The following is a 16,101-nucleotide window of genomic DNA, read 5'->3' on the forward strand; positions in this document are numbered from 1 at the left end:
TCTTTCTTTCTTTCTTTCTTTCTTTCTTTCTTTCTTTCTTTCCTTCCTTCCTTCCTTCCTTCCTTCCTTCCTTCCTTCCTTCCTTCCTTCCTTCCTTCCTTCCTTCCTTCCTCTTTTGATTTTACTTATTTGAGAAACAGTGAAAGAGAGAGAGCATAAGAAGGGGAAGAGTCAGAGGGAGAGTGAGAAGCAGATTCCCCCCTGAACAGGAAGCCCGATGTAAGACTCCATCTCAGGACCCTGGGATCATGAACAGAGCTGAAGGCAGACACCCCACTGACTGAGCCACTGAGGTGCTCCACCCTTTAATTTATACAGTGAAGTCAGTTCTATTTGGCTGCCTGTGCTCATTTATGCTTGCTTCCCTCAATAATTATAAGAACACACAACCTTGTCCTAATTGCTATATAGTTTTATTTATACTTTTTTCTTTGCTCTTTGAAATTAAATGAATTAATACACAGTAAACTATAGAGATTTTAAAAATCTGAGACTGCTCAAACAGCTGTTTAAGTGAAGACAAAGAATATTAATATATTGAAGCTCTCTGTAAGTCATGCTTATCTTCCACATACACACACCATATTGAAGGTTACAGGACTAAAGTTTTATTGATACTTTTGTGCCTACAACATCCACCATAGCACTTTATCACCACATATTTTTGAGCTGAATATAAAAATACCCAGGCAAAAAAGGATAGTAATTAAAAAATAAAAAAACAAAAATTTGTGCTTTAGAAGCTACAAAATAAGTAATATGTATTTTGTTCTCCAAATTTAGGCATTTTTTTTACAACTTACTATACACTGAATTTCAAACACTAGTATGTCAGCAGAGTATTTAGGAATAGCACTTGATTGACAGTTAGATAAAAGTACTTCAGCAACGAATGGAAATAATTCCATCTTTTTCATATAAAGTTAAAAATGGGGAAGTAAGAATGTTAAGTGTTATAAATGCAATTGTTAGAGAAAGTAATTTTGAGGAATGAAGAAAGAGGTAAGGGGATGGCACATTATTAGAAAATAGTCTTTATGATGAAGACCTACTTAACCTTACTCAACTAATGTACTCAACTAATGTCCATTTTGTCTAACGGAGAGAAGAAATGATTAACAAATATAGGATAGGATTCACCAATTGAGATGGACTTGTCTTCTTAGGATCAATAACCTCAGGAAAGCTAAGTATATAAAAGCAGTCTCCTGATTTAGGATAGGCATGGGCTTGTATGTTGGTTTGGTTATTATTGAAACATTCTTCCCATTTTAGAAGTTCATGTTACTATTATTTTTTTCTCTTTTTCCTCTCCCCTGCATGTTATTTTCTGCAGGGTGGCATAACCTTTGGAAGGGGATAAAGGAGGAGCTTGTAATTACTATACTACCTTCACCTTCCACAATGCCTGGAGGTATTGTTCTTATTGTTTTAACTCTGACTTGATAATGCTAACAGCAAGATCAATTAAAATTTATGGAATCTGGGATGCCTGGGTGGCTCAGCGGTTGGGTGGCTGCCTTCAGCTCAGGTCGTGATCCCAGGATTTGGGATGGAGTCCCACATCAGGCTCCTTGCATGGAGCCTGCTTCTCCCTCTGCTTGTGTCTCTGCCTGAATGCCCCCCTCCCCCCTTGTCTCTCATGAATAAATAAACAAATCTTTAAATAAAAAATTATGGAATCTGGGGCACCTGACTGGCTCAGTCAGAGGAGCATGTAACTGTTGATCTGGAGGTAATGAGGTCTAGCCCTGTGTTGGGTGCAGAGATTACTTAAATAAATAAACCTAAAAAACTGGGATCCCTGGGTGGCGCAGTGGTTTGGCACCTGCCTTTGGCCCAGGGCGCAATCCTAGAGACCCCGGATCGAATCCCACGTCGGGCTCCCGGTGCATGGAGCCTGCTTCTCCCTCTGCCTGTGTCTCTGCCTCTCTCTCTCTCTCTCTCTCTCTCTATCATAAATAAATAAAACAAAACCAACAAAACCTAAAAAACTAATGGAATATGCATAAGGGATTGGTAAATAATCACATATTATCATTCATTACAAAAACAGTACCAAACTATTCTTGTACCAGTAAGTTTCTTCAGGAATGTCATATCTTTTGTTTTGAGCCTCTCTTTCTCCTTTCTGTGGTGACAGTTGGAAGTTGTTGCTTTGTGCTGATTTGGTGAAGCTTGGGATGTAGCAAATCCAGTCACAGGAACAATTGATTGGTGGACTGAGCTCTTGATTTTAAGATTAAGCCTGGCCCTTTACCCTAGTAATCCTTTATTTTCTAGAGAGTATAGAGATTTCATAATTTGTCAGTTTTTCAGAGCTTTATTTTTCACCAAGGGAAGGAGTTGGCAGGGGAAAGTAGACAGGGATCAACCCTGCATAGCCCCTTGAGATGAGGCCAACCCTTGGAATAATATATCAGTTAACCACAGGCAGAGTTCCACAGTGGTCTACCCTTGCTGCAAGTTCTAATTCTGGAGAATGGCAGGTACATGGCTTTAGCCTAGCTCAATTTCTCATGAAATAAATAAATAAAATGATAAATAAATATATAGCTAGCTTGTATTTTTGTATAGTAATATGTTCATGGTGCTTCTTTATAGATTTTAAACCTCATGTGTGGAGAAAAGAATCATTTATCAAGCATAAATTCACTGAATTAGCATGGTCATATGTGTGTATATATACATATTATATATTGTTGTTGTTGTTAAATAAATTTTTTTAGGTAGGCTCCATGCCCAATATGGGTCTTGAACTTACAAACCTGAGATCAAAAGTGGCAATATTCTACCAACTGAACCAGCCAGGCACCCCTGGAAATATATTTATTCGTAAGGAACCGATACATATATAATATTATACATACTGAAATTTAAGTAGTAAATATTGAGGTATTTCTAAATGCTATCTATCATCACATTCATGTGTATTCTCAGATACATTTTATGGAGCAGGGGGTTCATTATTTATTTATTTAGGTTGTACAAGAAGCAATTATGTAAATGGATCACAGATCTGATAATAATTACTGTCAACACATATTTGAAAACTGTCACTTTAAAAACATATCAAATTATGAGCTAATTCAAAGGATTACAAAATAGCATTACTATAAAAATACATTTTGGCAGTACTGTGTATAATCCAAAATTGAGAATTTTGCCATAGAATTTTATTCAGTTAAAGTATATACAATGGCAATATGAAATTAAGTTCATCACAGAATACTTTTCATTGACAGATTCTGTTTACATTAGGAATTCCTTTCTAGCTCTTAACTCAGGAAAGCAAACCAACATGGTTAAATGCATTTATGGTTCTTGAGGTCAGATTTAGAATCTAATACTCAATGAAATAATAGAGAATTTAGCTCAGAGTTGATCGTGGTGATGATGATGACTTTTGTTCTACTCACCTTAGTATGATTTTTCATTTTTCTGTTATTACCCACATGTACATAAGGTGACTCATTCATCTCACGTTAAAGTCAAGGTCATGGATGGCAGAAATAGGTGGAAAAAGCTTTCTAGTTTTCTATTGTCTTGTTTGTCCCATTTATTAAAGACTGAAAGTTAAATTTTGTTTTAGAAGCCCCCTGATTCTTGTTTACCGGAATTCAGTCAAATGTCTATACTTGGCTGCAAGGGAGGCTGAGTTGACAAATAGCAGGCATTTTTAGCTTCTATAATAGGAGGCTGGTAGGGGAAAAGTGGATTGGGATTATTTTCTCTTTATAAGCAAAAATTTATGCCCTAATTCCCACATCTGGTTATATGAGTCCGCCCTTGAGGTAAATATAAAATGATTATAAGCATATTGAAGAAGAAAATATAACTTCATTTTCCTGTACGCTATCTGGAATAGTGCTGTATTTCATCAAAGGCAGATGTAATGGAACTTAAATAGCCTAGGGCTATTATCTTTCAAATCTTTGTGTCAGTTTTCCAATTTGATATCTCATAATTACCATAAGCGCAGAATTCTCAAAAAATGGGAATCAGAATATTCTGGGCCTTCCTCACCTCCCTTTCCCCCCTCATTCACACAGCTCTGATTATCATCCACCAGAACTCCTTTGGTAAATGGCATAAAAATCCATCCAGTTTCTTATATCAGAAATACATTCATAAAATATTCCCTTTCTTTACTTTGCATACATTCAGTCAAATATCAAATTTTATTGATTTATCTTTAAAAATAATCTTACAAATGAGAAACTCCAAGTCTGAGTAGGTTGCCCATTGGGATGTGTAGGCCTCAGGACTAAACCCCCAGAGCAAGGGCTAGAGCGAAGGATTAGGTGGTATCATTAAAGGGTGAGGCAGGATGTTATTTTCAAAAACCACTCATATGCTACACACAAAAGACATCACTACTTTATAAATAACCTCTGTGACAGTAGAGGTTATTTACCACCAAAAGAGAACTAAACCAGTGTCATCAGCAACAAGAACTTTGTTGCATTAAAGTGATGTGTATAAGCCACAGTGAAGGTGGGCAGTAAGAAGGCATCTTTAAGTCCCTACTCATATCAGTGTTATTAGTAAATATCTTTGGACACTAATAACTGCTTGTCCAGGCACGGTGTAAACAACTCTGCTAAATGTTTCTTATGTTAAGGCTGAAATGTCTGCAATTCGTTTTGATAAGAAAAAAAGTGTATTTTTCCATAAGGCAACCCTATGGAAGAAATAAGTTTCAGAAATTGCCTGATGTCAGGAGAACACAGAATATTTTAGATGCCTGATTTTTGGTCAGTTTATTGGGAAGGACATTATGGAACCTTATGTAAAATTGGATTTTTCAGAAAACTTTAGTGGACGGATGCCTGGGGGGCTCAGTGGGTGAGCCTCTGCCTTTGGCTCGGGGCATGATCCTGGAGTCCCGGGATCGAGGCCCACATTGAGCTTCGTGCATGGAGCCTGCTTCTCCCTCAGCCTGTGTCTCTGCCTCTCTCTGTCTCTCATGAATAAATAAAGAAAATCTTAAAGAAAAGAAAAGAAAAAAAAAAACTTTAGTGCATATTCATTTCTTTGTACCACAGGTAGCAGAATCAGAAATACCAGGATAAAATAATCAGTTAAAGAGAATTTCAGGAGAGAATTAAAAAACAAAGCTAGCAATATTGTATGGATATCAGTACTGTATAAGGCATTGAAAATTTGGTGATAATTTTGAACTGATTATGAAAAAATAGTTGGGATTTTGTGGGGAATACATTAATAGTATTTTGAATGTTATAATAGAATTATGACTTTACCTCACAGGTATTATTTAGATGGGGCGCTGAAGATAAAAATCAGAGCTAAAGAAAGCAAATTGCAAAAATGATAATATTTTATGAACCCATACCCAGTGAGGTGCTGGTAATTGTTTCAAAACAAGCAGTTAAAAACATAAATAGAAGAGAACATTTCTAAAAGCCCTTTGTGCTGAGTCTAGTACTTCACTGTATATAATTCATTTGTAGATGGGACATACTTAAAAAAATTATAAATAAAACACATCATTTATCAGAGTTCAATAAAGCAAGCAAAGAATTCCAGTAGAAGAGAAATAAGTGGTTACAAATTTGGCAAGTGCTAGAGAAATGTAAGAAATGATACTACTCCCAAGTCAGCAAGCTTGAGATTACTGATGAACCCAGAGCTGTCTTTATGTCTCAAGCCAGGGAGGAATGGATGATGAAGTCTGAGAAAATGCGGTTATCCAAGGTTAATTTGCAACCAGTGTCTTCCAAGTCTCACCTAAGTACCTCCTAATGGTAGACTGTGAAACAGAGTTTACTCCCAGAGTTGTACTGGGAAAGGACTGTAGGAAATATATTTCAGTCTTTCCATCATCTGAATATAGTTGGGAGTAGGATAGATGTGCTAATACCAGCATGGCAGTGGGCCATAATTGGTAGAAAATCACATCATATTAAATGTACCAAGAAAGTGTATGTCCTAAAGATTTGTTACAATATATTATTTTATATTTAATGGAACTATTTCTTCTAAATTGCCCTATAAGATAACATATATGTTTGAAGTTATGACATGATACAGAATAGCAGATCAGTTGACTCAGAAAGCATGAAAAAGTATAGCTTCTTAATATTATAATTGTAAATTTTTAATACTATAAATAGATTTGAAGTTTCATGTGTCAGAAAATATTATACATTAAATTAGATTCTAGAAGCATAAACTTATCCTTTTTCAGCTTTATTGAGGTATAATGACAAATAAAATTTTAATATATGTAATGTATACAATGTGATGATTTAATATATATACACATTGTGAACATTGTGAAAGGATTCTCACTATTAAGTTAATTAACATGTTGATAGGTTACCACCTCACATATTTACCCTTTTTTGGGGTATGGGTGAGAATACTTCTCAGCAAATTTTTGCTATATAATACACTATTATCAACTAGAGTCAGGTTATTTATTAGAGCCACAGACCCTATTTACCTTATAACTGAAAGTTTGTACACTTTTACCAGCCTTTCAGTATTTCCCCACACCTAGCCCATGGCAACCACCATTATATTTTCTGTTTCTATGAGTTTGACTTTATTTATTTTTGGTTCTTTTTTTTTAATCTTTTTTTTTAATTTTTATTTATTTATGATAGTCCCACCCAGAGAGAGAGAGAGGCAGAGACATAGGCAGAGGGAGAAGCAGGCTCCATGCTGGGATACTGACGTGGGATTCGATCCCGGGTATCCAGGATCACGCCTTGGGCCAAAGGCAGGCGCTAAACCGCTGCGCCACCCAGGGATCCCTTATTTTTGGTTCCATGTGAAAGTGATACCAGACAGTATTTGTCTTTCAGTGCCTATTTTATTTAGCCTAATGCTCTTTAAGTTCACAAATCTTGTCACAAATGGCAAGATTTTTTTGTTAAAAAGTCTGAAATGATATTCCATTATATATAGTACTACCTTTTCTTGATCTTGTTCATCTGTTGACGAACACAAGTTGTTTCCATACCTTGGATATTATGAAAAATGCTTCAGTGAACATGAGAGAATAGGTATCTTTTAAGGTAGTGATTTTGTTTCCTCTATTTTATGTATTTGTTTATTATGTGTTATTATTTTTATTTTTATTTATTTATTTATTTTTTTAGAGAGAGCACATGTGTACAGGGGTGGGAGGATCAGAGAGAAGGGGAGAGAAAGAATCTTAAGCAGGCTTTATGGGTGTGGAGCCTGACACGGGGCTTGATTTCATTACTCTATGACCTGAGCCAAAATCAGGAGTGGAATGATTAACCGGATGAGCCATCCAGGTGCCCCAATTTTGTTTCCTTTGGAAATAAATTTCTTCAGAAGTGGAATTGCTGGATCATATGAAAGCTCTGTTTTTAATTTTTTGAGGAATATCCATATTGTTTTTCAGAGTGGCTGCACCGATTTACATTTCCACCAACAGTACACAAGATTTCACTTTACTCCACATCCTCAGCAACACAAGTATTTCTTGTCATTTTGATTAATACTCTACTAGGTGTGAGATATCTCACTGTGGTTTTCATTTGTATTTCCCTGAGGACTAGTGATTTTGAACAGTTTTTCATATATTTGCTGGCCACTTGTATATCTTCTTTGAAAAATGTCTTTTCAGCCTTTTTGCCTTTTTTAATTTTTAAACATTTTTGTTTATTTATTTTTAAAGATTTTATTTATTTATTCTTGAGAGAGACAGAGGCAGAGATATAGGCAGAGGGAGAAGCAGGCTACTCGCAGGGAGCCTGATGCAGGACTTGATCCTGGGACTCGGAAACATGCCCTGAGCCAAAGGCACACCTTCAACCTCTTAGCCACCCATGTGTCCCTCTTTGCCTTTTTTTAAAATTGCAGTATTTGTATGTGTCTGCTGTTGAGTTGTCTGAGTGTCTTGTGGGGTATTTTTTTTTACTTTTTTTGGATATTAACCCCTTGTAAAGTATTTGTATGTGGTTTTCTTTTTTTTTTAATTTTATAAATTAATTTTTATTGGTGTTCAATTTACCAACATACAGAATAACACCCAGTGCTCATCCCGTCAAGTGTACCCCTCAGTGCCCGTCACCCATTCACCCCCACCCCCGCCCTCCTCCCCTTCCACCACCCCTAGTTCATTTCCCAGAGTTAGAAGTCTTTATGTTCTGTCTCCCTTTCTGATATTTCTCACACATTTCTTCTCCCTTCCCTTATATTCCCTTTCACTATTATTCATATTCCCCAAATGAATGAGAACATACACTGTTTGTCCTTCTCCGGTTACTGTGGCCAAGTTCAAAAAGGGTGTTGCCTGAGTTCTCCTCTGGGATTTTGATGGAATCTTGTCTCACATTTAGATCTTTCATCTATTTTTATCTTTGTGTATGGTGCAAGAGAGTGGTCCAGTTTCATTCTTCTGCATGTGGATGTCCAATTTTCCCAGCACCATTTATTGAAGAGAGTGTCTTTCTTCCAGTGGATCGTCTTTCCTCCTTTATCGTATATTAGTTGACCATAAAGTTCAGGGTCCACTTCTGGGTTCTCTGTTCTGTTCCATTGATCTATATGTCTGTTTTTGTGCCAGTACCACCGTGTCTTGATGAACACAGCTTTGTAGTACAACCTGAAATCTGGCATTGTGATGCCCCCAGATATGGTTTTCTTTTTTAAAATTCCCCTGGCTGTTCGGGGTCTTTTCTGATTCCACAGAAATCTTAAAATAATTTGTTCTAAGTCTCTGAAGAAAGTCCATGGTATTTTGAATAGGGATTGCATTATACGTGTAAATTGCCCTGGGTAACATTGACATTTTCACAATATTAATTCTGCCAATCCATGAGCATGGAATATTTTTCCATCTCTTTGTGTCTTCCTCAATTTCTTTCAGAAGTGTTCTGTAGTTTTTAGGGTATATTTTGAGAACCATTTGAATGGTAAATGGTTCTCCAACCTTTTATTTTCAGGTTGTAGGTGTCCTTCTGTCTAAAATGAGTCTCTTGTAGACAGCAAATAGATGGGTCCTGCTTTTTTATCCAGTCTGAAACCCTGCGCCTTTTGATGGGGTCATTAAGCCCATTCACGTTCAGAGTTACTATTGACAGATATGAGTTTAGTGTCATCATGATATCTATTTAGTCCTTGTTTTTGTGGATTGTTCCACTGAACTTCTTCTTAAAGGGGAGTTTTAAGAGTCCCCCTTAAAATTTCTTGCAGAGCTGGTTTGGAGGTCACATATTCTTTCAGTTCCTGCCTGTCTTGGAAGCTCTTTATCTCTCCTTCCATTTTGAATGAGAGCCTTGCTGGATAAAGTATTCTTGGTTGCATGTTCTTCTCATTTAGGACCCTGAATATATCCTGCCAGCCCTTTCTGGCCTGCCAGGTCTCTGTGGAGAGGTCTGCTGTTACCCTAATATTCCTCCCCATGAAAGTCAGGGACTTCTTGTCTCTTGCTGCTTTAAGGATCTTCTCTTTATCTTTGGAATTTGCAAGCTTCACTATTAAATGTCGAGGTGTTGAACGGTTTTTATTGATTTTAGGGGGGGATCTCTCTATTTCCTGGATCTGAATGCCTGTTTCCCTTCCCAGATTGGGAAAGTTTTCAGCTAGGATTTGTTCAAATACATATTCTGGCCCTCTGGCCGTTTCGGCGCCCTCGGGAACCCCAATTAAACGTAGGTGTTTCTTCCTTAGACTGTCATTTATTTGCCTTAATCTGTCTTCATGGTCCCTTAATTGATTGTCTCTTTTTTCCTCAGTTTCCCTCTTTGCCATTAACTTGTCTTCTATGTCACTCACTCGTTCTTCCACCTCGTTAACCCTCGTCGTTAGGACTTCTAGTTTGGATTGCATCTCATTCAATTGATTTTTAATTTCTGCCTGATTGGATCTAAATTCTGCAGTCATGAAGTCTCGTGAGGCCTTAATGCTTTTTTCTAGAGCCACCAGTAGCTGTAGAATAGTGCTTCTGAATTGGCTTTCTGACATTGAAGTGTAATCCAGATTTTGTAACTCTGTGGGAGAGAGGGCTGTTTCTGATTCTTTCTTTTGAGGTGAGGTTTTCCTTCTAGTCATTTTGCTCAGTGCAGAGTGGCCAGAAACAAGTTGTGTTGGAACACGGGGGAGTATCACTGGTCCGTCCAGCTGGTCTTCTGGGGGAGGGGCCTGCTGTGCTGATTTTCAGGTGTTAGCACTTGGGGGAGCTGCTCTGCCCCTGCCTGCTGCCGGGCTCAGCGGGGGTTGTTTACCCCGTGGGGCCCCAGGAGGAACAGCCGCAGTTGCTATGGCAACTCTGGAAGCCTGGATTCAGCCTCCGCAGGAACTACGGGGCTCTCGGTTCTCCGTCCGCAGGGCCTGGAGGCTCCGTGGCGGGGCCGCTGATCTGCTCAGCTCGGGGCAGGAGCGTCCTCGCTGTCCTGGGCCCTCCCGGCCTCTGCCTGTCCCGGGGGAGGCCGGATCCTGGGCTGTGTCCCGGCGCCCTGTGCTCCGGGGCCTGCGCTGGTGGATTCGCGCTCCCGCCCCGCAGCCCCCTCCCTGGAGCCGCTCCCGAGCCCCTCCGAGCTGCTCCGGTCCCGCCGTGCGCGCTGCAGCCCTTAGGGAGCTCGGCGCACTCTCCCGGGGCGCAGGTGTCTGTTAGTGTCCCCGGGAGCCCGAGGGCATCCCCGCCCTCCTGGGTCCTGCTCCAACTCCCTGCGAGCCCCTTTCCGCCCGCCCGGGAAGGTTGGTGCAGCTCCTGCTCCTCCGGGACGGGGCTCTCCTGTCCTGGGGACACTCGCCCCGGCCTCAGCCCGGTTCCTCGCGGGGCCCCTCCCCCTCGGAGGCCTTTTGTTCCTTTATTTCTTTTTCCCCGTCTTTCTACCTTCCTACCTTCCAGCTGGTCTCTCTTTACGTCTCAGGCCGAATTCGTAAATTTTCAGGATGGTTTGAAGGTTATCTAGGTAATTTGGTGGGGACAGGCGATTTGGGGACCCTGCTCTTCCGCCATCTTGCCCCTCTGTATGTGGTTTTCAAATATTTTTTTATCCCACTGTGTAGGTTGCCTTTTCATTGTGTTGATGGTTTCTTTGCTGTACAGACTTTTTAGGTTGAAGTAATCTCCCCGCCCCCCCATGTTTATTTTTGCGTTTGTTCCTTTGATTTTGGTTTCAGATCCAAAAAAAAAAAAAAAATCATTGCCAAGACCAAAGTCAAGGAGTTTATTCTCTGTGTACTCTCCTAGAGTTTTATGGTTTAAGGTCCTATCTTCATCTTTAATTCATTTTCAGTTGAAATTTTAGTGTGTGTGTGCAGGTAGGACTCCAGTTTCATTTCACTCTTTTGCATATGTATATCTAGCTTTCCCAACAGCATTTATGGGAGAAACATCCTTTTCTTATTGTATGTTAGTGCTCCTTTGTTGTAAATTAGTTGGTCACATATGCATTTGTTTATTTGTAGGCTTATTCTGTTCCACTGATTTATGTGTCTGTTTTTATGCCAACACCACATTATTTTGATTACTATAGCTTTCTTTTTTTTTTCTTTAATTTCATAAGACGCATATTTCACCAGTCAGCCACACGCAGCTTGGCACTGAAACACACATGCTGACCCTTGTCTACCCAGGGAAAATCTACAAGCCATGTATCTGGGCTCAGGGGGTGGTGGGTAGGCCTCAGAATTCTCCCACAGGTGTGTTTCTCTCCACCCCCTTCCTCCTGTGTGGACCTCACAGGCACTAATGCCTCTCCAAATCTAGCATGCCGCACAGGCTTTAGGCCCACACTCTGGGAAGGCCCCAAAGGTGACTCTTCTAGACTGTAAAGACACTCTCCCCCCAGGAAAAGCTCCTTGGTGATCCCCTCTGTGCACCTTACCATGTATCCTGGCCAGGGACAGTGGGGAGTGGGCTGTCACCTTGGGTTCCCAGCCCAGACCTCCCATGTGCTGCTCCCAGGCACTGGCACCTTGTGCCTTTCCTCATAGTCGGCACCCACCTGTGAGGCATCCTTGATTATCATAGCTTTGTAATATAGTTTGAAAATAAGAAATGTGATGCCTCCAGCATTTTTCTTCTTTATCAAGATCACTTTGGCTATTTGGGTCTTGTGTGGTTCTGTACAAATTTATTTATTTTTTTATTTCTCTGAAAAATGTTATTGGAATTTTGATTTGGATTGCATTGAATCTGTAGATCACTTTCAAGAGTATTGACATTTTAACATATTCTTCTAATCTGTGAGCATGGTCTTCATTTCCATTTATTTGTGTCGTCTACAATTTCTTTCATCCACGTCATAATTTTCAGTTTACAGATCTGTCATATAGTTAAATGAATTTCTAAGTATTTGATTTGATGCAATTGTAAATGGGAGAATTTTCTTAATTCCTCTGATAGTTCATATTAATATATAGAAATACAAAATATTTTTTTAAATTGGTTTTCTGAAAAGATACTGAAATTGATTTTTAGTTCTAACAGTTTTATGGTGGAGTCTTTAAGGGTATCCATATAAAATCAAATAATTTGCAAATAGGGACAAATTCCTTCCTTCCTTTCTAATTTGGGTGTATTTTATTTCTTTATCTTGTCTAATTGCTCTGGGTAGGATTACCAGTAGTATGTTGAATAAAAGTGACAAGAATAGGCATCTTTCTTTTATTCCTGATCTTAGAGGAAAAGCTTTTAGCATGTTACTACTGAGTATAATGTTAGCTATGAGCTTGTGCTACTAGCATTTTTGATGTTGACTCACATTTCCTCTACACTTAGTTTGTTGAGAGTTTTTATTATAAAGATGTTGAATTTTGTCACATGCTTTTTATGTATTTATTGAGATGATCATGATTTTTATCCTTTTGTTCTTATGATGTATCACATTTATTGGTTTATGGATGATAACCTATCTTTTTACATCCCAGGGATAAATCCCACTTGATCATGGTGTATCATCTTCATGTACTATTGAGTTGATTTGTTATATCTTGTTGAGGAATTTTTTATCTGTGTTCATCAGAGATACTGGCTTGTAACTCTTTTTGTGGTGTCTTTGTCTGGCATTGGTATCAGTAATGCTACCCCCGTAAAATGATTTTGTATTCTTCCTTCCTCTTCTATTTTTTGGAAAAGTTGGAGGATGGGTATTCTTTAAATATTTGGTAGGAAAAAAATAAATAAGTAAAATAAATATCTGGTGGACTTCATCAGTGAAACCATTTGGTTGTGAGCTTTTGTTTTTATTGGGAGGTTTTTGATTACTGAGTCAGTTTCCTTACTAGTACTTGGTCTATTCAGATTTTGTTTCTTCATGATTCAGTTTTGGTAAGGTGTATGTTTCTAAAGAGTATTCATTTCTTCTAGGTTATCTAGCTTGTTGGCCTATAATTGTTCATAGTAGTTTCTTATAACCATTAGTATTTCTGTGTTATTAGTTGTCATCTCTCCTCTTTCATTTCTGATTTTATGTGAGGCCTCTCACATGATTGCATGCTCTTTTCATAGTTAGTCTGGCTAAAGATTTTTCAATTTTTTTTTTTTTTTGAAAAACCAGCTCTTAGTTTCATTGATTTTTATCCCTGTTGTCTTTTATTCTCTCATTTATTTCTGCTCTGATCCTCTTTTCCTTCCTTCTACATACTTCTTTAGTTTTTCTTTTTATACTTCATTGAGGTGTATAGTTAGGTTGTTTATTAGAGATCTTTTTCTTTTTCTTAATGTATGTATTTTGTGCTATAAACTTGTTTCTTGGAACTTTTTTTGCCTCACCCCCTAAGTTTTGACGTATGCTTTCACTTGCTTTTGTCTTAAGATATTTTCTGATTTTTCTGTTTTGATTTCTTTGATCCACTTACTGTTCAGGAGCATGTTCAATCTCTACATATTTGTGAATTTTCCATTTTCTTCTTGTAACGGATTTCTAGGTTCGTACTATTATGATTGAAAAGATACTTGATACTCTTTCAGTCTTCTTGAGTAAAACTTTTTTGGCCTAACATGTGATCTAACCTAGAGAATATTATATGTGCACTGGAGAAGAATGTATATTGTGATGCTTTTGGATGTAATATTTTGTATATGTCTGTTAGGTCCACTTGGTCTAACTTGTATTTAAGTTCAACATTTTCATATTGCTTTTCTGTCTTGATAAAGTATCCATTGTTGTAAGTGAGGTTTTTGGGGTCCCTTACTGTTACTGTACTGCAGTCTGTTTCTCCCTACTATTATGGTATTGCTATTATGTATTGTATTGCTATGTTTGCTTTAGATATTTAAGTGTTTCAGTGTTTACATAAATATTTACAGTTGCTCTTTACTCTGGAAGAATTAACTTTTTTATCATTACTTAATGCTTTTTTCTCTTGATACAGCTTTTGGATTAGAGTCAGTTTTGTTTGATATAAGTATAGCCACACATACTTTCTTTTGTTTTCTGTTTGGAGGAAGCTGCTTCTTTGCTGTAGTCCTCTGGAGCATGTGAATGCAAACCCCATTGGTTTCTAGAGCTAGTTGATTCTGAGGTCCATTGCTCAGATGGATGTTTTAAAAGTTAAGATACTAGATATATGTTCCAAACTTTGCATTTCCTCAGAAGTGGGAGCTGGGGGGGTTTCCTCCTGACTGTAGGATACTGTGCCACAGGGATCGGGTTTGTGGTGAGATTTTGTCTCCACCTTCTTATCCTTTTCAACGTGGATGTTTTTTCAGTATCATGATGTATAGGTAGTTTCTGAATTTCCTTCATGGAGGATTGCTCTATGTGTAGCTGTACATTCGGTGTGTTCATGGGTTGAGGAAAATTAAGCCTGCTATATCACCACCTTGGTCTGGAGTCAGGGAGAAACCTTCCTTTCTGAACTTAGCTTTCTGTAAATTATAGTATAAATTGAAAGGGGCTGGTCAAAAGTTTATTTAGTTGAAAGCTTGAATTTTCTTGAGATTTTCAAGTTTTATATTTAGGAGTATAACAGCATTGTAATATAAGAGTAAAACTACTACAATTTGCAGGATACACAGACTTTATCTGCTGTCATAGATTTCAAAAGGCATGTGAAAGAAGGTTGACAGTACCTTTGAAAAGCATTTATTAGTGCACATGGAGGATTGTATAGCTCTTAAGTAAGCTGAACTGAATTCAGAACAATGAAAGGAGTTACATGTTTGTTCTCTTTACTAGTACCAGAAGAGTAGTGTGCTGAAAAATAAAGCCTTACTTTGGGTAAGTCAATATTTGAGCAGAAGTTCTATACATCTGTTAAAGTAATGTTTATACAATTCATTCTTCAGGGGAAGTACATCACTTCTGGGCTCCTTTTAAAGTACAAAGTAATATATAAACATATCATCTATTACATTTATATATTATATACATGTAAAATTATATATGTATATATATAAAATAGTGACTTGGAAAACTTGAAAGATATGGGTTCTCTTTATAAGTATGTAAAAATAGAATGGAAAGTATTAGTGTACAATATTTTGCTCATGATAATTATTTTTATAGACCATCTCAAAGCCATAAAATGAAAATATGTGTGTGTATTGTTTGAATTAAGAATTATCTTTGATTTTACTTTTTTCTAACGTCAATACTGATGGATACTGTTTTCTTCTAAAATCCATAGTTTTGGATAACTTAGGTTTCTCAGAAAAATGAAGGTGTAAAGATCTATGGAGAATACCTGATGAGGTAGATAAAATCTGGCTCAGTTGAGGAGGAAAAAAATATATATATGTATGTGTGTATGTATGTGTATATATATATAATTATGATATAAATTATATAATTTTATATTATAATATATAATACTATAAATATATATATAATTTTGTTAGCTTGTAAACCACCAAACATTCCCTAATGAAAAAGTACTATAATTCTCAGAGACAACCTTCACACTTCAACTGCATTATTTTCTTTTTTCCTCTCTTTCTCTTTCTCTTGCTTTCTTTCTGTTTCTACTTACCTCCCTTTCTTCCCTTCTCCCTCCCTCCCTCCCTCCCTCCCTCCCTTCCTTTCTCTCCTCCTCTCTTCTTCTTTCCCTCCCTTTTTCCTTCCTTCCTTGGCTCCATGCCTAGTGCATAGCCCAACATAGGGCTCGATCTCAAGACCCTGGGATCAAGACCTGAGCTGAGATTGA

The sequence above is a fragment of the Nyctereutes procyonoides genome, unplaced genomic scaffold (genome assembly GCF_905146905.1).
Source record: "Nyctereutes procyonoides isolate TBG_1078 unplaced genomic scaffold, NYPRO_anot_genome, whole genome shotgun sequence".
Classification (NCBI taxonomy): domain Eukaryota; kingdom Metazoa; phylum Chordata; class Mammalia; order Carnivora; family Canidae; genus Nyctereutes; species Nyctereutes procyonoides.